The 22,653-nt window shown below is 51.4% G+C and overlaps 1 protein-coding gene, 1 long non-coding RNA gene and 1 pseudogene across 4 annotated transcripts in view; 1 reads left to right on the forward strand and 2 right to left on the reverse strand.

Annotated features, from left to right (window-relative positions):
- Positions 1 to 22,653, forward strand: part of LOC115636587 (zinc finger protein 154-like) — a 658,270-nt gene that overhangs the window by 318,685 nt on the left and 316,932 nt on the right. The window lies entirely within an intron of this gene.
- The window catches only part of LOC115636545, a 1,011,845-nt pseudogene that overhangs the window by 58,959 nt on the left and 930,233 nt on the right, over positions 1 to 22,653 (reverse strand).
- LOC115636829 lies at positions 1,507 to 21,481 on the reverse strand. Its single transcript, XR_003997082.1, has 3 exons — positions 21,255 to 21,481; positions 14,613 to 14,614; positions 1,507 to 1,518 (listed from the first exon to the last, which is right to left on the reverse strand). It is a non-coding gene; the product is annotated as an uncharacterized LOC115636829 (long non-coding RNA).

Raw genomic sequence — 22,653 nt, forward strand, 5'->3', positions numbered from 1 at the left:
TTTTAAAAAATGAAAGTGGTGTCATCATAGGAGTGCTCCATACCCCGAAACCTAACCTCCCTTTTCATGTATACATACACAAGAAAGCGAAAGAGTGTGCTTCGATCACCCAATAGGTCAATTTGGCCCATTAGCCAGGAGGAAGCAGATCCTGAGTGTTTTGGACCACAAACTCCATCCCTCCCGATTTGCAACCATCCCCGGACCAGTGACAGGTGCCTCGAGCAGCCATGTCATTGGAACTAAACAAGGAGGAAGCCAGTGGAAACAATGAAAGGGGCCACTTTGGTTATCACCCTGGGGTCAGGGGTGTGCCCTGTACCCCCAAAACTTACTTCCCTTTACACGTATTCACACAAAAAAAAGCAAAAGAGCGTGCCTCGATCACCCAATAGGTCAATTGGCCACATTAGACAGAAGGAAGCAGATCCTGAGTGTTTTCGACCACAAACTCCATCCCTCCCGATTTGCAACCATCCCTGGACCAGTGACAGGTGCATAGGCAGCCATGTCATTGGAACTAAGCAAGGAGGAAGCCAGTGGAAACAGTGAAAGGGGCCACTCTGGTTATCACCTTGGGGTCAGGGGTGTGCCCTGTACCCCCAAACCTTACTTCCCTTTATCTGTATTCACACACAAAAAAGCGAAAGAGCGTGCCTTGAGCAGCCATGTCATTGGAACTAAACAAGGAGGAAGCCAGTGGAAACAATGAAAGGGGCCACTCTGGTTATCACCTTGGGGTCAGGAGTGTGCCCTATACCTCCAAACCTTACTTACCTTTACATGTATTCACACACAAAAAAGCGAAAGAGCGTGCCTCCATCACCCAATAGGTCAATTTGGCACATTAGACAGGAGGAAGCAGATCCTGAGTGTTTTCGACCACAAACTCCATCCCTCCCGATTTGCAACCCCATGGACCAGTGGAGGAAGCAGATCCTGAGTGTTTTCGACCACAAACTCCATCCCTCCCGATTTGCAACCGCATGGACCAGTGGAGGAAGCAGATCCTGAGTGTTTTCGACCACAAACTCCATCCCTCCCAATTTGCAACCTCATGGACCAGGCGGCAGCAATTCCTGAGCAGGAGCACAAATGGTTTTCTTATGTGACAGAAACTGAAGCTAGTTGCAAAATGGGAGGGTTGCTCAAACTGACGTTACACCGGCTCCTGACGCGAACTTGCGTGTCCCGGGGTCTCGGCCCTGCCTCCCTCCCCCGTGTGGTGGGGGCTGCCGGGTGCCTGTTTCTCCCCTGGCCTCGTCTCTCCCCGCCCCGGGGCCACTGCCCCACTGGGGGGGGAGGGGCTGTTGGATGGAGCCATATGGAAATACGGGGGAGGGGAGGGCAGGGCTGGGGGCCAGGACTCCAGGGTTTTCCCCCAGCTCTGGGAGGCGAGTGGGGGAGGGGTTGGGGTGCCTGCTGCCCTCCCGGTGACCAGGAGAGCCCCCCACAGCTTGGCGCCCCAAGCATGCGCTTGGTGTGCTGGTGCCTGGGAGCCGCCCCTGGTTCCAGCCCCTCCGCCGAGGGAGCTCTCACACACACACACACACACACACACACACACACACACACTCTGCACCCGCCCACCCCAGGTCCCCTCAGCCCAGAGGTGAGCCCACCGGCTGCGTGGGAAATCAGGACCCCCCGACAGGGCCGGCTTTAAGATGATTTGCCTGATTCCCCCGAATTGGGACCCACACCTGAGAGGGCCCGGTGCCCGCAGCGTCTCTCCTGGCAGCAAAGCTCTGCGTCTCCAGGAAGCAGCTGCTGTTGCTTCTAGGCAACGAGAGATGCTGGCCGGCAGAGGCAGCCACGTGGGTGTTGCAGGTCAGGAGGGGGGAGAAGGCACATGTGCTTTGCAGCTTCCCTTCCCCTTCCCCTTCCCCCAACACTTACCTGGAGAAGACGCTGAGGGGGCTTCTGGTCCGGTGGGAGACAGGAATCTCTGCAGTGGACCTCAGCCACCTGAGCAGCTGCTGGGGCTTCCAACGGTGAGTGTTTGACCCTGTGATTCCCTGCAGGTTTTTAATATTGGGTTGGTGTTGTGGTTTTCAGTGATGTTGCTGTTTGAGGGTGAGTTTGTGCCTGCCTGTGTCTGTTTCAAAACTAAAGTCGGGATCATGTAACGTAACCCAGGAAAAAAGGCAGGAGCCGGTACTTAGTGCTGTGAACTCCAGGTGAGAGAGGGAGGTTTGGAGGAGGAAATCAAATACATCAAGAGGGGAGAATGCGAAAGGTCTTCAACATGGCAGGCTGAGACTTATCTCCCACGCCCCCCCACACAAGAGGGGAAACTGAGGCACGGCGTGATCTGATTTCCCCTCTCCAAATTATTTTGCAAAGGAAGGGGACTGGGGTTCCTATCCAAACCAGTTCCCTTCCTATCAACTCTGCTTTCCCTGCTGCAAGACCACTGTAGGGGCTGACTATTTCCATTAAACTATGGCTCCTTCGTTTGCCCTACAACAATAAATTAGACCTGCTTGGGGGGTGCTATTTACCCCCCCAAAGCTGTGTGGATATTAAGGTTTTTTGAGGAAGGGGCATTATACTATTCCAGATCAGTCAAATGCCCAGCTCAACTTTCTAGCCATCCAGCAGCTCTAGGGCAGGGAAGGAAGGTGCTCTTGGTGCGGAGTGGTTGCAAAATGGGTAAATTTAGTGGGGGGGAGGGCGGGGGCTCTGGTTTAAATCCCGCCTGATGCAGCCATACAGAATCACTGGCAATGCTGGGAGAGGCCAGGAGTGGAAACAGGTGGCCTGGGGGTGGGGGGACATTTGCCCTAAGTCCTGGGCTCTGGGATGGACTAGGCTGGGTAATGCGTTCAGTCTAGTCTTCTAGCAAGTTGCTCTCACTAGGGTTTGTGGTTTTCATCTGGCTCCACCAAAAAGATCAAACAAGCCTAGTAGAAAAGGGGGGTGAGAGAGGTGTGTAAGGGGTTAAAGTGACCCATCAACGAAAAAGTAAAACCAGAGTTTGACTGGGTTTTCCCCCAGCCACCACTCCTGCAAACACTGGGCAAGGGGCAGCCCCATTCCCCACCGAGGCTATGGTGAGGGGCAGCAGAGGAGGAAGGAAGCCACGTGTGATGGCAGTGCCCTGCCCTCCCCTCCCCTCCCCTCCCCCCAGCACCCACCACCCCCTCTCCGGCCCCCAAACTCTGTCCCAGAGCCTGCACCCACCCCTCCGCACTCCCTCTCAGAGCCTGCACCCCTCTACCCTTCCTGCACTCCACCCCGTGCCCCAGCCCGGAGCCTACACCCAGTACCCAAACTCCATCCCACTCAGCCTGGGCAAAGCTCTCCTTGATCTGGCTCCCAGCCCCTCTCCCAGGGTTGCAGCTGTCTCGAGGTGCTGCCTTCCACACGTTCCTAATTCACACCTCATTCATTCAACAGGGCAATTGATTACAAAGTGGGAGGAAGATCTTATTCTGCTCCTAGCAAAAAGACATTTTTCTTTTACCTTAATTACACTACCTTTGGGGCCTGCTATAACATATTACCAAGGTTCAGTACAAAGTCATATAAAAGTTATACAAAAATCATAATGCGAAGATTTATCTACAACTGCATTGACTGACTGCTGTGTGCAGTAATATAGTAACCCCTGGGTCTTTGAATGAGGCTTTATACTTGCGGGGGAGGTGAGGGGGCAAGTGGCGGGTGGGCAGAGGCAAGCACTGAGCCAGCAGGCGTTCTAGGGGCGGGCATGGGGGTTTCTGGAAGGGGAGGGAGAAGGTGAAAGGAGGCGAGTGATGGGTAGGGGACTGACTAGGAGGAATGCAGCAAGCCAGCGGGGGGCTAGGTGGTGAAGAGGGGTGTGATGGTGGGGCTGAGCAGGGAGGGGGCAGGTCCTGTTTTACTGCTGTGATCTGGTCACCCCATGTGTGCCGTTTCTTCCCGACCCCCCACCAACCTTGTTTCGATGGGGTGGAGCTAGGGAAGGAGGGTTTGTTTCCAAGGGCCGGGCGGCACTGGCGGGGGGGAGGAGGGGGCAATTTTATATTACTAAGGAAATATTTTATAAATTTTAATAAAATAAACATTAGTGAAGAAAATCAGTTGTACAACTATCAAAACAAATTATTTTCCTAATATGAAAGTGCAAATCAGCTAATTAATATATGATGCAATGTATGTAATATATAATTTTGTTATTATTTATATAGTCGTGGAAAGTAAATAATACATGGAAGAAATGAAAGGGGTTTTTTTAAGTGTTTTTTTGTTTTAGTCATCCCTGCCGGGGCCCCATCGAAACTGTTCGAATTGGGCCCCGCACTTCCTAAAGCCCTCCTGCCCCCCGATATTACCCTGGGACCAGCATGATCTACCTCTACCCTGCCCTGCTCCGCATGTATTCAGAGTGAGTCAGTTTCCCTGTCCCAACATGTGTCCTGGCATGTGTGTCTTCTTTTCCCCAGTTCCCTCCAAATCACCCCATTTCTCTTCCACCCCGGGCTGGATCTCTGCCAACCCTCCTTCTCCCCTCCTGCCCCCAATATCTCCCTGCCCCTACAGGTCTATAGGGCTGAATCCTTCCCTCCCCCCTTCTCCCCTCATTTCCTGCCTCTAGGGGTCTATGGAGATGGGTGTCTCCTCTGCCATCCCCCCTCCTGCTCCCCACACATCCTGCTGTCTCTAGGGGTCTATGAGGCTGGGTCTCTCCTCCCTCTATCCCCTCCTCTGCCTCCAATATCCCTCTGAGGCTCTGTGGGGCTGGGTCTCTCTCCCTGCCCGTGTTCCCTCCTGCACAGGATATCCTGGGAGTGACTCAGATTCCCTGGACCAACATTTCACAGCCCCCACCCCCACCCCACATATATCTTCTCTCCCCCAGCTCCCTCCACCCACCCCATTTCCCCTGCACCCCAGGCTGGTTCTCTGCCAACCCCCTCTCCTCCTGACTCCAATATCCCCTGCCCCTACGGGTCTATGGGGCTGGGTCTCTCCCTCCCCCTTTTTCCCCCCATCCCATCATCCCTTCCCCAAATATCTCCCTGCCTCAGCTGTGTATGGGGCTGGGTCTCTCCCTGAAGCCCCGCCCCCAGCATGGGGCTCACAGACAATCCCTACCCGGCTGCTGTGTGCTGGGGCTTTGACCTGCGGTGGGGTTGTGACGTGCAGTGATGTGCTCACTCCCCGCAGGCAACTCATTCACTTGAGACCAAAACGACCGGAAGGTGTCACGTGTCCATGGGCGGGGTTATGGAGATGAGCAGTGCGGGTTTGTAGTTCGGAGTGCAGCGAGATGAACCGAAGAAGCCCGGCAGAGAGAATTCTCTGCGTGTGGACAGAATCCGGTGTGGGGAGTTCGTGCTGTTGCCGGCAGATAACTGCCTGAGGCCAAGCAAGAGCGGGGGGGGTCCGTGGCCTGGTGTGCCGCGCCAATAAACACACCAGGGTGGAGAAGCAAACCAAGTTTATTTGAGATCTCAAAGCGGTGCAGGGAGATTGACTCAAATCAAGCACACCTAAAACAAGCAGTCTGTTCCTTTATATCCATGAGAACTTTTCTCACTGACTAGAAATCCCCCGTTTCCCCTCCCTCCTCCTCCTTCCTCCCCCTGTAGCAATTACGTAAGCGCAGGTGCATTAAGTAATCTTGGCCGCGGCAGCTCGTTAGTAAGTTTTCCTTCTGCAAGTTATCTTGTCCTTCTGCTAAAGGTGCACAGGCCTCATTATTTCTGCTTTAGACCAGTTAGAACTGTTGCAACTGATAACGGCTGTTACACCTGGCCTTTTAGGTTGATTAAAGTTCAAACATGGAGGGACTCTTGTCTGCTGAGGCCTAAAACCAGGAAGGCTCCATACTTTTGTGGCCTTCCACCCTCCCGAGTTACGTAGGGTTATGCTTAGTGACACCAACAACTCCCTCCTTTGAGAATACTCAACAAACTTTTGGCTGAGTGTTCTCACATTTAAAGGATAACATGTGATTAAGCTCTAGGGAGCTGGAGTGCTTTACAGCAAGCAAGCAAGAGAAGAGTAATGATACACAACACCACACCAGGGAGCAGGAGGTGAACAATACCTTCCCCTAGTTCTCCCAGGTTGAGTAACCAGCCCCAGAGGGAATCAGAAAGAGTAGGTTTCCTTTCCTGGGCCTTCCACTGTTCAAAAGCCTGTTTGGCTGACAGGATGTGCTTGTTAATATCCTGTGCGCTTTCTGGGACATAAGTACAGCATTCATCCCCTATAAGGGCGCACACCCAGCCCTGGGAAGCCACACTTCCACCCAGGAAGTGTCCAAGTATGTCTCCATGATCACAGATCAGATGGTATTCCTGATGCGTCTGTAAGGGCAGTGGGCCAAGTCTGGTACTCAAGATCACTCCGAATGGCCATCAGCTGGTCATTTAGGAAATCGCGAATTCCTAAACATACTAGATCCCACTGCAATGCCTTCCCAGCCTCAGTTATATTTAATACCATCTTTTCTTGGTGTAGTACTATAATACACCTGTTATTTAACTATTCTCAGGTACTGTCAAAAGGCATTTCCATTAATAGCATACATTATTAGTCACTGGAATGGTTTCAATACGGGTAAAATTTCTAGTAGCAGAACAAACTCTTTGGGTACTTGTTATTTAAAATCCAATTAGAGAGAGATATATATGCTGAAGGATTTATCCAAAACACAGGGCGCAGCCTGTAGAATAAACCCCAAAATCCAATTAATACCACATTCCCAAACATGGGTCCCACAAATGTCCTCCCACCAGTGTATAATTCTTTGTTTTTTCACCAGGGTCAGTTCTTAATGTCCTTTCTAGTCAGGAATTCCTGGACTTTGCCAATTTCTGAGTGTTCCTTCTTCTTTCCCGAAACAGTCGTGGTGCAGCATCCTTGTACTTTTTCCCTACTGTCCAGAAGGCACAGTGGAGCTAGAAGGTGAAATAGGCTAATCATCAGTAGGAGAATTCTCCCGATGTGGAGGGGTCTTTTTGCAGTGAGAATCTTGGGTCCAAGCAGTCAGTCTTTGGCACTTCACAGCAGTGTTGGTAGGTAGCAGGACTTAATAAGGGCCTTTCCAGCATGGAGCCAAGGCAGTCTTTTGTCGGTGGACCTTTACATCAATCCCGTCTCCTGGTTCCAAGGAGTGGCAGGGCTGCTAGGGTCTTTGGGTAGCCCTTCTTTACCTGTGAGAAAAGAAACTTAACACATTTTATTAGTGCCTGGCAATGTTTTTCAGATCTCATAGCTGTGTGGGCAAATTCAAGCCCTCCTTTTCCTAGTTGTTAGCCAAGTCTTAACTGTGAGCAGTGTCCTTGAATGGAGTCAGTGTCTTATCTATAGCCTGAGCTTGCTAGCTAATTTTTTTTTCCCGTTAACTCATTCTGTGCTTTGTTCTTCTTCCTTTCTTGTCTTCTTTTAACCTGCAAAGGAAACTTCCACTTTTTACTTATACACCTTTTTCCCAACAATGAAGACATAAACATTGTCATTATACAGTAATTAGTCTTATTATTTAATATATGCCACACACACCCTTTTACTAAAATAACCTTATTACAGAGCTTTGGAGCAACAAGCCAGGACAAGCACACCCACTTTGAGGAGTTCACTCAATACAACGTCTAGTCCAATAGCCTTCCACCATCCCCAGCCCTCTGGCTAGAAATCTGAGGTAGCCAGAAAGATCCCATGTACAATATGGGGAGTGGGTTAACTTTTCATGTCTTTGCTTTCAAAGACTGTTGGTATGCAAATTTTAACAACAATTTTTGCAATTAACAGTTTGGCCAATGAAATTTCTTTTTCCTGAGGAAATGCATTAGACTTTAGTATACCACATTCTCCTGATTTATCCAAACACTTTGTATTCCAAGTTGAACAAAACAAATATCTGCATTTTAATTTAACCTTTTTGTTTGATTTTAAACTAGACTATTTTATAAAAATATTAAACACAAAAATTCCGGCCACAAGACAAACACCACAAGACAGAACATAGAACACAAAACATAATTTCTATTGTGCCAGTAAATGCATGGTATGTTGAATGCTGTTCAGCTGGCATCAGTTTTCTCTGATTATCTGAAAGACAAAAAAACAAGAGGTCTACCCACCCTTTCTGGGCAGACAATCATCACTTGAAATATACAAATACTCTTGTTGGCTTCAGGCAAAACAGAGGAATTACCCCATAGTTTCTTGTATTTGTTTCATAGGCAGCCCAGGTTTTTAATTACATAACACTGTATACATTCTTCAGCTAATTCAACTAAATTGTTCATAGCCACACCAAATGATTGCAATCCAATAACTTCTTTGCCTGAATTTATTTACAAACATTTCACAGACACCAAAAACTTTTTTTTTTCTTTAGCATTTTTACAAAGTTCAACTGCCGTTTCATTCAGCAACTACAGAGTTAACTTCTCACTCTTCCTTAAATCACTTGCTTGTCTCCCAACAGCCACTTTTATCAACTTAAATCACCATTCCAAGTAAGTCCTGGGTATTTGAAATCTCCATGCTTACACTTACTGACTCCTTCCTTCCACTACACCCTTAAAGTTTTCCAACCTGCTTTCCAATCTCTCTCTCTCTCTCTCTGTTGCCTGCCTGCCTGGGCCCGATCCTGCTTTTCTTGCTGAACTGTCCCTTCCATGGGCACCAACTTGTTCCACTACCAGTTTAGCTAGGAGGGTGGGCTTCTCATCTAGCCCCCACCCCTCCTGGTCTCTTCCCTTAAACATTCTTACTCACAAGACTCCCCGAGTCCTCCTTCATGAGGCTTGCCACCTGGACAAAAACACATGGCCCATTGGGCAAAGGCCATTTACTTAACATATAATTTAAATGACTATTCTTAGACGGTTTACCCAGAGACTCATTCATCTGTTTGACACTTAAACAGAAAAGAGAATTACGCAGAGGGAATTACAGTCTAAGCCAGACTTTCCCACTTTTATACACTGACCGCTACAGGGGACGGGACAGAAGGATCTCAATTCGACCTCAGAGCTTCCTCGCACGCATGGCTTCCACTCCAAGGAATTACGAACGAGAGGTTCAGTTCCGCCCACACTCCTAACGTCCAAATGAACAGAGCAGGAAAACAACAGTAACCGGTTAAACAGAACAGAACCAGATAGCGTTTTCTTATCCTATTAGGACTCACTTTTACTCATGCAGTTCTCAACATATAACACCAACAGTACCAAGCAAAGCAAACACAAAATAACAAGGGTAAAACAAATAGATGGTGTAAATTCTGCAGAGCTCCCCCCTTCTTAATTGTTCACCAAACTGTGACAAATTTCTGTTACCAATCTATCCCTCATGTCAGGTGATCAGGCTGACACTACAGGATCGTTGGGGGAAGATAAAGAAAACACACCATATAACTGAATTTTAAAGCTTCATTAATAAAATAATAAAACAACAACAGAGAGTGTTGGGAACGCTCCCTCATCACTCAGGAAAACATTAATGCCCCAAGCCCCTTTCATACCCACACATGTATGTCCAGACTGGCCACTTCTGTGTATAATGTTCAGAGAAGGGGGGAGAGGTGGACTGGAGATTATCCTGTATACAGCTTGTCCAGAATTTCTAACATGCTTCCGCTCTTTGGAGGGCTGTTCTCTTGCACCCTGGAATCTTCTGCAGCGTCTCTTTCAGAGATTCCAGTCCAGGTCAGCTGCCTTCGGCTTCTTCAGTGTCACCAAGCCACACCGGCTCCGGGGTCACAAAGGCACACTGTTGGATCTTACTGGACAGTTAAGCTTTGCAAATGTAATCTTAGTTCTGTAACTTGTATTGCCTTTGGTTCGCCTCTGTCTATATTTTTTCCTTCACAGCCAGCTGGGGCCGAAAGCAGTTTTTCTTTGTACTTAGCATAGTCTGCTTTGATTCTGGACCTTGAACGCAGAGCAATCTCCCCCCTTCCATCCCTGGGCCAAGATGATTTTTAAATTAACCCGTTCCTTTCCTCAATAGACAAATTTGCTCACCCTGTGTCAGGGCTTTTTGGTGATTAAATGCTCCTCTTAGATGTATGATCTTATCTAGATTGGAGTACCTTCTACTGGGCATTGTTTAGATGGATGGATGGATTTTCACGCGTGTAAATATTCCATTTCTCTAAATACCTGCAGGTTGTTGAACCATAATGTACGTACATGTAATATGCTGGGGTACCCTTAGGGGGTGAGATGGAATGTTTAGACTGCCCCCCACCCATTTTCCACTTACACACACAGGGAGGGTGCCCTGTCCGCGCTAGCGGCTCATAAACTAAGGATTTTTCCCTACAGGGTACTCACACAGGAGAGGCTAACGAGGATGGCCACGACCCTCCTACACCTCCCTTCAGCAAAGAGCGTCGGCTAGTCTCTCGGAGACGGCGCCGCTTACTCTGATTGCATCCAGTGAGATGATCAGACTGTCAGTAGCCCACACGGAAAGGAAAGGGGAAGGGAAGATGGGTACACACACTCCTAGACCCAGGCAGCTTCCTCACCGGACGATGCCAGGCCAAGTCAGCCCACCATGGGTCGGACCTCCTAAAGATCCACTAGTTACCGGGCTTGCGTTAGAGTAGTCCTGGTCACGAGCTTTTGCTTCACAGGGTACTCTGGGCGTCTTCCGGTAACAGTCACTCACACTGGCCCCCAGTACCATTCTGCATCTGATCTTGCTTTTTAGCTACAACAGGGAGAGAGTGCACTAGGACATAGGGTCTCCCTTTTCTAGACAGGTCCCTCCTTTGTCCCTGCACTATCCCTAACCTGCTTTTGGATCCTTGCACTCTGCCAGACAGAGGGAGGAACTGGAGCTACAGTGGGGTATTTTTACAACAGCTCTCCATACAAACAGCTTCAGAAGCTACCCATTTACTGACAAAACAGGAGTAATTGGAGGATCATGTTATAATTAAGTGATCCTTCCGGTGGCCACCTTTCTGGTCCTCTAGTTGATATTGAGGCCAGTCTACTATACGGAACTTTTTAGTTTGCTTTTAGTTAGTGGATCTGATCCAAGCACTTCCCAATTCGCTAGAATGCATTCTAAGGGTGTACACCGTGCCCTGCCTGTACTCTGTCCCTGCCCCATATCCTAGGGTGACACTGGGCGTCCCCAGGTCATAACAGGCAAAAATCCAGACCACTGGACTGTTCCTACCTTATCCAAGGGACCGGTTCCTCACCGTCGCCCTCAACTGCTTCTCCACTACTCGAGCGCGTTGCACCGTTGTGCCCTCTGGGGTCAGTCGAACTGCGTCTCCGCCGAGGCCCCCGGTGAAGTCACCGGTGCGCGCTGGGCATCGGTCGTCGCCGCAATCCGTCGACCACCAGAAGGGATCCAGGCAAGGCTAATTTTAGCCTCGAGCCCCACGTTGGGCGCCAAGAACTGTTGCCGGCAGATAACTGCCTGAGGCCAAGCAACAGCGGGGGGGTCCGTGGCCTGGTGTGCCGCGCCAATAAACACACCAGGGTGGAGAAGCAAACCAAGTTTATTTGAGATCTCAAAGCGGTGCAGGGAGATTGACTCAAATCAAGCACACCTAAAACAAGCAGTCTGTTCCTTTATATCCATGAGAACTTTTCTCACTGACTAGCAATCCCCCGTTTCCCCTCCCTCCTCCTCCTTCCTCCCCCTGTAGCAATTACGTAAGCGCAGGTGCATTAAGTAATCTTGGCCGCGGCAGCTCGTTAGTAAGTTTTCCTTCTGCAAGTTATCTTGTCCTTCTGCTAAAGGTGCACAGGCCTCATTATTTCTGCTTTAGACCAGTTAGAACTGTTGCAACTGATAACGGCTGTTACACCTGGCCTTTTAGGTTGATTAAAGTTCAAACATGGAGGGACTCTTGTCTGCTGAGGCCTAAAACCAGGAAGGCTCCATACTCTTGTGGCCTTCCACCCTCCCGAGTTACGTAGGGTTATGCTTAGTGACACCAACAGTGCTGTGAGTACCTGCACTGGAGTCACTTCAGGGCAGTGATTGCCACTGAGCTGCATATTGACCAAGCAGCAAAGAATCCTGTGGAACCTTATAGACAGACGTTTTGGAGCATGAGCTTTCGTGGGTGAATACCCACTTCTTCAGATGCAGATATTGACCAAGGTGTGTGAATGGGGTGTGGTGCCTGGCGGGGAGCAGCTCATGGTGATAAGAAAAGCAGTGGGAGCAGGACAGCCTGTCCTAGCAGGGGCCTGTGGGGACATGGGGTTTCTTGGCAACCATGAATGGGTGTCACCAGACCCCCCCACTTTTTGGGTGGGGTGGGGTGGGGCGGGGCAGGGCTGGGCTTCTACTTTCTGCATTGGGGAGCGGGGTGTTCCATGATGTCACAGCCCATGGGGGAGTGGTTTGTATCATGATTTTGAAGTAAGAGAGCAATTTTCCCTGCTCCCATTCACTCTCCACTAGGGGCTGGGCTGTAATCTCTAGGAAGGAAGCACAGGAAAAAACAGTCTACCCTATGGAACTCAGGAGTTCTGGCTCCCACTCCCCCTGCTCTAGACCCCCACCACTTCCAGAGCGAGGGATAGAACCCAGGGGTCCTGGTGACCAGCCCTCTCCCTGCTCTGACCACTAGACCCCATTCCTGTCCCAGGGTGATGCAGGAGTCACTGGGTCGATGTCCCAGCTCTGCTAAGGGCCTTGACTGATTTTTCCAAAGTGCTTCCTTCTGAATCCAAAACATCTACCCCCCACCCCCTGCTTGGTCACTGCCCACCCCCGTGTGGGGGCACCAGCACTGTGCTGGGTGGTGATGGGAAATTGTCCAAGCTGGCCCAGGAGAGACGTGTGTGTCCCTGCTACCCCCTGCTGGTGGGGCTGAGCCTCGCTCTGTGTGTGTGTGTGTGTTGGCTTTGCAGGATTTTGTATCCTGCAGCAAGTGACACACACACATTGACGCACAAAGGGACTCACACAATCCCACGAACACTCACACACAACACACCCAGAGGGGCATGCTAGTCCAACCCCCAAGGAGAGAAACAATCACACTCCCAGTCACACTCACAATGTCACACACACACACACACCAGACTATTCACAATCGTGCTCAGAAACACAACTACACACAGTTCACTCCCACTCCTCCCAACACAAGGACTTCTTGCCCCACACAGCATGTGCCGAGGCCTGTGGAACTCACTGCCACTGGACAGCTACCAATGAGAATGGACCTTTCCAGGAGACCAATAGACATGGTGTGGCGACAGGGGGGCTGGCTCCCAGGGTCTGACTTGGGCAGAGACTGGTTCTGACCTAGAGGGGTCTATCCAGCAGGGGGCAGTGTGACTCACATGCAAACCCACCAGAAGTGCCTGCCTTAGCGGGTCTCCCAGGCCATCCCCCACCCTGCCCTGGGTTGAGTAATAAAGGGACAGTATTGGAGTCTGGGCCATGTTGCAACCTGGCCCCAGCCCCTCGCTCCCACATGCTGGCGAGTTGGGTAACTGCCGAGGGATTGCACAAGAGAGATTCAGAGCCAGGGAGAGAATCCAGGAGTCCTGGCTCTCCCCCCGACACACATACTCTAACCACTGGACCCCACTCCCCTCCTAGGGCTGGGGATAGAACCCAGGAATTCTGACCACCAACCCCCCCTCCTCTGACCACTAGACCCCACAACTCCCCTTTTAGATTTTAGTCCCGCTGCCTCTTCTATCCACACACCCCACCTGTCTATCCCTTTGCTGCAGGTTTTTGGGGTGTTACCCCTGCTCTGCACTCCCCCAGTGCAGCCCAAGGCTTTTCTGCCCCCCAGCCACACATCCTCCCCCCCCTTGTGCTGGATCATCTGCTTGGCCTCCTGCCCCCTCTTGGGGTGTGCTGTGCGGTGTGGCTGGGGATTGTGCAATGGCCCAGCACCAGGCTATGCAGAACAGACACCACACGCCCTGCCCCACCTTATGTGAGCTGCTCTCCAGGTGCATCGGAGCCCAGCACCCCACACCTGGGCCCTCCTGCCCCACAGGGGCTGAGCTGCAGCCCCCACCACACTCCATAGAGGGGAGAAGGGTCAGGCCAGCCAACCCTTGTAAGATGGGGAAATCACCACTAGGGTCGACGGTATGGGGGATGAGACATACAGAGAAATGGTTGTTGCGTCGGCAGAGGGCAGCAGAGCAAGCACACACACACACAATTGCAAACATACACAAACGCACAATTGCTAATATATACAAAACCCCGCACAAATCCAGCCAACATCAACACAGCTGCTAACAGATGCAAACACATGCACAAATCCAGCCACATGAACACACACTTGCCCAGCCACAAACACAACCCCCACTGCTGTAATAATACTCTCCCCCCCCCCCCAATCCTTACAGAAAACCGCACATACACATGCAGAAATCAATCCATCCATCCACTGACACATATCCCATCCCATTCTGTTCACACACCTTGGGTCACTGTGACACTGAATACTTCAATTGGATGGGAAGCCCAGCACCATGGCTATTCCCTGCCCCCCGGGGCTCGTACGGGGTGGATTGGGAGCGCGATCCAGTGCCAGCCAAGTAGGGGTTAGAGGTGGGGATGGGACCATGGTTTCTGCACCACCCGGTTCCTGGCACAGGCTCCTTCGAGGATTTGCATTTCTTGGTAGTTTTTAACCCCATCACTGCTTTCTGCCCAGCCCCCTCCTGCTGTGCAAGATGGTTCGGGGGGGATGGGAAGAACCCAGGAGTCCTGGCTCCCAGCCCAACCTGTGTTAACATACGAGACTCCACTCTTAACCCCAGCGCTGGGACTGGAACCTAGGAGTCCTGACACCCATCTTCCTTTCCTCTTACCACTAGACCCCACTCCTGCCCTTCTGGGGAGCCAGGACTCCTGGGTTCTGTCCCCAACTCTGGGAGCAGAGTGGGGTCTAGTGGTTAGAGCAGGAGGAGACAGGACTCCTAGGCTCTACTCTGTGCTGCTGTGTTACACTGAGCCTCTGTTTCTCCTCCCACTTTTTGGGTATGGAGCCTGTAAACTCTCTGGGGCATGATCTGTCTCTCATTGTGTCTGGGCAGCGCCTGGCCCAATGGGGCCCTGATCTCAGCTGGGACAGGGACTGTCTCTATGTCTGTGCAGCCCCCGGCACAACGGGGGCTTTGATTCTGCCCCGGTCTCTGTGGGTGCTGCTGTTGTACAGATAAATAGTCGTGATACTAAAAGGTGTGGCAGTGCGTGAGTGCACCACCATTGCCGTGCAAGGGCTAAATGTGATCTCCCGTGCACCCTTCCCTCCCTCCTGATTCTTCACCCTGAGCCCTCTTTCCCAATGCACTATGTCACCTCGTCCAGGGAGGTCTAGGCTGGAAGCTCTGTGTGGGAGCAGCGACAGACAGCATCATCAAGATAGGTTCTGAAGATGGTCCTCCAGGTCTGGGTGTCTCGGCTTCCACTAGCACTGGGCTCACACTGGGCTGCGTTCAATTCCTCTCTCTGGTGTGCACTCCGGCTCCACAAACGCCCCTGCCCCCTGCTCATTCCTTCTGGTACAGAAAATATCCTCTTCCTTTGCTCCAGAGAGGGACACCCACGGTGCTGCTCAGCACACGCCTTCCCCCCACCTTCAAGCCTACATTCCCAGGAGCATGCAGTAAGGGGATCATGACTAGGGAGAGCCCGTGTCCCGAGGGGTGGGTATGGGGAGGGCTTGCCCTCTTGTCAGAACATGGGGGTGCCAATAGGCACCTATGGATGGTCCCTCCAAGCAGGACCAGGATGGAAATGGGGGGCCTCTTCTCCCAACATGGAGAATCTGGGGTGCAACCTTGCTTAAGGGGTCAGTCTGTCCTTTCTCTGACTCTCCCATTTCAGCTTCAACTAGTGCTTGTGGTTCATTTGTTCTTTTTCATTCCTTTCCTTCTCTAGCTTGTATGTTCTTGCTTTTTTTTTCCCCTCTACCTTTCATGCTTTATTTCTTTTTCTAATATTTTTTCCCTCCCTTTATTTCTTTCTCTGCCTTTCATGTTCTTTTTGCTTCCTGTCTGACAAGTTATTTTTTTCACTCGCTCTTTTTCCTCGCTCCTTCCAAGCCAAGCGGGTTCTCCTCGCACACACATTTTGACAGGTTTTCCTCCTGATCAGCAAGTGGATTAAGCACATCATGAGTGAGTGTTTGCCATACCAGGCAGGAGGCTGGCCGGGTGTCTGTGGCCGCCTGCTGGCCATGCATAGGCATGGTCCTCCCCTCCTCTGGCCCTGTAGCTTTTAAGCCTTCCCTTGGAGCTGTCAGCACCAGCCGCCTCTGCTCTAGGAGCCCACAGGAGGAGAGTTGTGCTGGTCTCCCACCTGGGACTCTGCCTCCCTCCTGCCTATCAAGCCTGGCCCTGGCCCTGGCCCTGCTTTCTTCAAGCACCATGTGGGCAAGAGGAAAAGCACAGCAGCAAACACAAGGGCCAAACTTGTGGGCAACAGGTGAAGCAATGAGAATCCCAATCACCAGGTCAAACCACAGGACTGCAGGCATCAGCAACCAGGGTAGCAAGTTCTAGAGCCCCAACCCATTGTGCCCATCCCAACTGAAGATCTGGCCCCAGTGGACAAGTCACCCAGCAGGAGCAGAAAGATTCAGTTTTGCACAGCTGGAGACAGGGAAGTTGAGCACTTTGAGCTCCAGGGTTTTACCACAAGGTCCCACTGTGATTTGAACTCAGATTGCAGGATTCAAAGTCCTGAGTGCTGCCCGTTACACCATGGGACCAGCTTTGTGTGAGTGCCAGAGTAAGTGTCCAGGCCGTAGTGTCCCTGCAACACAGCCAGGGCCTGGGAAGGAGGCCTGGGACATGTGAGGGAGAGACTGTGACCTGCCCTCACACTCCAGAGATGCTGGTTGTGATCTCCCTGCACCACAGAACAGGGTAACGTCTTTTTCTTTCCCATCTTTCCTTATGTTTTACATTGATTGCTGGGTTCTAAATGCTATTTGCTTGAAGCACATGCCACGAGGAGTGGATCAGGGAAGTGCCCAGAGTGGAGACACTGTAGCCTCTGTTCAAGTGATCATGACAAGACTGGAGGTCAAGCCCCCCAGGAATCTTGGACCTAGCCTTGTTGGGGTTACGAGGTCTCTGCCACACACGAGAGTAGAAAGAGTCCTCGAGGTCAGGCAGCCTCTGGGTAAGGGGGTGGGGACTCAGATCCTTCCGCCGGCCAATTCCACCGAGGTCATGTGTCAGCCAGGGAAATTCCCGACAATAGCCAGACAAGACTCTCCTTTACACTTGCCCTCTGTACTCACTACTTCTCTCTCTCTCCCCAACCCACCTCTGCTGCTCTCCCTCTGGGCTTTCTCAGCACCTGGCGCCACAGCACTTCCTGGCAGCCAGAGACTGCACTTTCTACACCTGCTCTTGTGGATGTGACCTCTCTCCTGATTGCTAGGGAACCTTTCCAGGAAATGGTCACGGCTTCTGGGAATCGGCATGTGTCTGTGAGCAGAATTTGAGTCCCAGCATGCAAGGCAACTTAAAAAGCTGAGCACCCAGACAGGGGTTTGAACCTTGGACTCTCAGATTAAGAGCCTGATGTTCTATCAACTGAGTTACCTGGGCTTGTTGAGAACATCTTCATGTTTCACCACAAGAGCGAGCAGGCAGGCAAGCAAGCAAAAGAGAGGCAAGAAAAGCCCTAGGAAGGAGTTGGGGGTTGGGTGTCACAAAAGGCTGGGGCATGAGCCCCACATGCTTCCAGTCTAGCCTTTGCCATTCCTGACTTGCCAAAGAAAATGGACGGCTGCCCGGGATAGCATGTGGAGCAGTTTCCCTCTGTCCCTGTGCTTGAGGGTGGTTGCTACATAGCGCCTTTGGGGCCTGGGTGTTTCTCTGCTTCTCACCAGCTGGGGAAAAGCCTCTTGGGATAAAATCTCCTGCCTCACTGCAAAAGTCAGCACCATGAGTGGGAACGGTAAGAGGCCTCACCAGGGGGGCTGGCCCTGCTTTTCTACCTTCTTCTGATATTGGCCACAGAGCATCAGCTGCCGCCCTGAATGCTGGTCTGTGGGTGGCCTTTGGTGAGTGTTTTGCATGGCAGGGAGCAGGCTGGCTGGGGGTCTTATTGCCTGTCTGCTGGCCACACATAGGCATGGTCCTGTCCTCATCTAGCCCTGCCCTCAGTTGCTCTGTGGCTTTTAAGCCTTCCCTTGGAGCTGTCAACACCAGCTGCCTCTGCTCTAGGTGCCCAGAGGAGAGGTGTGCTGGGCTCCAGCCTGGGACTCTGCCTCCCTCCAGCACTCCTTCCTTTAAATGCCATGTGAGCAGGAGGAAGAGTGTGGCAGCTGCAGGGACCAAAGTTGTCGATATCAGGTGAAGCAACCATATGGTCAACCCGCAGGAATCTCTAGCCAGACTGTTAAGTTCTAGGACCCCAACCTATAGCAGCCAGCCCATTAAACCAGCTGGACCTAAGACCCATCTCCAGTGGGCATCAGTCACCCAGCAGGACGGAAAAAACCTCAGTCTAGTTTACCCTGAGAGAGGGTAGTCAAGCACTTTGAGCTCCAGGACTTTGCCACAAACCAACATATGTCTAGGAGGTCCCACTGAGATTTGAACTTAGATTCCACGATTCAAAGGCCTGAATGCTGCCCATTACACCATGGGACCTGCTGCTATTTCATTTTTTAGACCCCTGTGACTCTCGGCTGGCTGGCTTCCACTCTGCATTTATTGCTTCCCACCAGCGGCTTCCTCTTGCAGGACTCTCTCTCCTCCTCCAGCAACTGTGGTCCTGCCCTGAATCTCCGCATCCCCCTGCTTTGTCTCCATTCCCTATAGGCCACAAAAATGTCAGGGGAGGCCGCCACTCCCTTCACTTGGTGCTTCCACTCATATCAGCCAGCTGCAGCCTCATCTCCTGGCACTTGGCCAGCTGTCCCTTGATCCAGTTGTACAGTCACACACTGACTGGCTCCCCTGCCTGGATGCTCTTGTGGAAATCCCACAGGCAATGCTGTAGGACTTGGCAACATTGGTTTCTTTAATGTTGCAGTGTTTCCCTGGCCGCCAGAACAAAGCTACCAACCCCTCCCTCACTGACTCCCATCAATCCCCCTGGTTGCTATAGAACCCTCTGATGCTTTCCCATTCTGCCAACACCACTAGGCCTCACCCCCTTCTCCTTTATCTTGCAAGCTCTGGATGTTCAGCTTCCAATATCCTCTGCCCTGGGTCAGGGAATTGCCCACATTGAGCACACGGTGAGAGCTGTGTGATCCGAACTGTCCATTGACTCCACCCTGTATCAGGCTGTCAACGTGCTCTCCTTCACTTAAATCCAGTCAATGCAACTCCTGGTCTGTCCCCGCACAAAGGTGTACCCCCTCTGCAGCTGGTGTGAGGTCGGGTTAGAGGAATAGGAGGCTACTGCCCACCCGTCACTGGTTCCACTATGGAGAAACACATCCTGTAAGCTGACCTCGCTCCCATCCCTCATTGTTAAAGGTCAGGCCAGCCAACTAGGGGCAGAAGTCCACAGTATCTTTTCCTACTGCAGAGCCCAAGCTCAGGGACTCACCTTGGGTGCAGGAACCGCTGTGCTCTCAGAGAACAAGCCACCACTGTACAAAGAGGGACAAAAGGGCCTCCAAAGCCTGGGAGTGACGCAGGGACCTTCAGATCTTCAGTCTAACGCTCTCCCAACTGAGCTACTTTGGCAGCTGCATGGCAATATTTTGGCCTGTTGCTTCTCTGTCCGGGAGATTTTTGCAGCAGTTGCACACAAAAAGGATGTCATTATGAGCGGCCCATGAAGACAAGACTCACTTTTGCCTGCCTTGCTCAGCTTGATCTGCTGCCTCACCCTGTTCCTGCCCTAGTGCCCGGGTTGACCTGGTGGTGGAAGGGGACTGGGGGCCAGTGGTGTGGGGAGGAAGTTGAGCTGGACCCTGAGCTAGACTAGACCCTGGCAGTGAGAGTCTGGCCACCATTTGCCGCCCAACCCTGTTGTCCTGGCGTCCCCCACTGGACGTCATTTCGGGAGGGAAGTGGGGCTTCGGCCTCCCCCCTCAATTTCCACACTGCAGAGGAGTGCAAACAGGAAAACAAACGGCTGCTCCACACCCCCACCGGAATTACCTGACATAGCGTCAGGATTAAGACCTAAGGACTCAGGCTGAGAACTGATAGAACTCCACTCATCTGGGATTTAACAACTTGTCTTCCATGGAGCAGGGCCAGATCCAGCGTTTTTCCTGCCCCAAGTGGCAAAAAAAAAATAAAAAAAATCCACAGTCGATGGCAGCTCTACCGTTTTCGGCAGCAAGTCCTTCCCTCCGAGAGGGACTGAGTGGGCCAAATTGCCACTGAAGAGCCGGACGTGCCTCCCCTTTCTGTTGGCTGCCCCAGGTACCTCCTTGCTGTGCTGGCAGCACCACATGATGTAGCAGGCGATAGCTAACCCAGGTGGGGAACATGACTCCACACACATGCCCTCTGCAAGTGTTGCCTCTGAAATTAGGAAAACTTGTGAGTTTAAGGCACAGCTGCACACCCAGAAGGAAGCCCAGCATGACATGCTCAGGCTGGAGGGAGCGCTAAAGCCTGGTATCAGGCCAGAAACCTTCAGATCTTCACTCTAATATACTCCCAAATGAGCTACATTGGCAACAACCAGGCCCACCAGGAAGGCTTAATACACAAGCCACAGCACATGCTAGGAAGATTTAAATTTGGATGTCACAACACAGGAGACAAGCAGTGGACTTGGCTCCAGAAGGGAAGGCTGGGGTTTCCTATATCCCATTCACTCAAGCCAGCACCTGCCCCTTCAAGCTGTCACTGGCACCCCCAGGTCTGCAAGACAAGAGCAGCGGTTCTCACTGGAACAACTCCACCCACAGCTCGCAGGCTCCTCCCAAGCCTAAAGTGAAAAATCATCTTACCAGAAAGCAGCCCACTAGGACTCACCATTGCTTCTTTTCATTCCACCCAGAACACCGCTTCTTCTTCTCCTGAGCTGCAAGTAGCCATCCCTGGGATGCCAAGAGGCAGGAACAGGATTCTACCTCCCAGCAGCCAACTGCACCTCCCCAGGCTTTGCAGAACGAATGGTGGCTACTACTAACACCACTTAGCTGCAATGATGCTCTTAGCTTCTGCCCTGCCTTCCTCAGCTTGACTTCCCTCTTTTGCCCCATTCCTGCCTCACTTCCTCCTTTGGCAAGTCACTCAAAGGAGCCGACCTCCACAGGCCAACCTCCAAGGGCAGAGGAGACCAAGCCACAAGCATTGAAAAGGCGACTGGCCTAATTCCTCTAGCTTCCCCAGGCTGACGCCAAGGTATTTTGTCCACTGGTGTCACCACCCTCTATCATGCGGGGGTTGGGGTTATGCAAGGGACAGGCCAGTGGCTGAAGGAGGAGCACCTTGCTGGACAGCAAGGGGAGCTGGGAAAAGGAAGCCACTACGTTTCTGCCTGGTTTTCGGGCTGAGGCCCTTTGCAGATTAGGCAAATGTGGAACCACCACGCTACAGAAACTCCATCACAGTGCTGCCCTGTCCTGCCCGCCCTCAAATTCCCTGCACTTTGGTGATGCTCATCTGGCACACACTGAGGGGAGAACCTGGAGAAAATGGCGGCAGCTCTTCGATGGGTCAGCTGGCAGAGCAGAGGACTGGAGCTGGCACTCAGCAAGTTGTCCTTACATCGCCCGTGTGACTCCAGCTTGAGGGGGAGCTGCTTTTTCTTCCCCTTTCTGAGAAAGAGCAAGAGAAGAAAGAAAGTTCAGGAGGGCCAACTGGCTGCAGAAGCCAATGCTGCCTTTTCCTGCTGCATAGCCTGAAAGAAAGAACGTGCATTAGGTAAAGGGAATGCTGTGTTTCCAGGAAACAGCCCATCACTGCAGAAAGAGGCTGTGGAAGCCTGGAATGGAACCAGGGACCTTTAGATCTTCTGTCTAACACTCTCCCAGCTGAGCTACTTCAGCACCTACAGGGCTGCTTTTTGGGCTGCTGCTTCTCACCTTGAAACTTATTCTCAATAAACATCTCACCAGTCAATAATGGCCAATGCAAGACAGACATCACTTGCTATTTTAGCACTTCAAAATGTCATCAACTAGTATTTGGATCTCTCAAATGCTGCGCTTCAGTTCATGGGGGAAAGGCAAGAGAAGTGACCTTTGAACTAAAGGCCTGGAGTTAACATCCTAACGCTGTCTCCTACTGTAACACTATTTAATACTGGCCCACCCTGTGCTGGTGACAGTTCCATTTCTAGGTGTTAGTACATTTCAGTTACTGTTAAAATTAAAAGTTTCTGTATGCTTAAAGGAAATGATTTTTTAAAATTTGCTTATATATGGCCTGAATAAATACAGATTTACATATCCTAGCATGAAAATGTATTGTCTTATATGATAGAGAAAATCATGCATCAAATTGTGCATCAAAATCATGAGATGAGCTACAAATGCAATAAAAAATAACGTATTCAATGGTTTAACATATGGAGCAGGGGTGGGGCTAGGGGGCCACCAAAGACACTTCTTGCCTGGGATGTCACCTGGTCTAGGGGAAGCCCTGTCACGGAAAGCAGGAGTTAGTGTCACATGCCTATTTTCAGGCTGTAATCTGTGGGCACCCTGCTCTGTGGGAGGCATCTCAGTAGCCCAGACTCAGGGCTGGAACAGGCCCCTGACTGAGCGGGTGGCTGCAGGGTTTACAGCGCTCT

This window comes from Gopherus evgoodei, chromosome 1 (genome assembly GCF_007399415.2).
Source record: "Gopherus evgoodei ecotype Sinaloan lineage chromosome 1, rGopEvg1_v1.p, whole genome shotgun sequence".
Taxonomy (NCBI): Eukaryota; Metazoa; Chordata; order Testudines; family Testudinidae; genus Gopherus; species Gopherus evgoodei.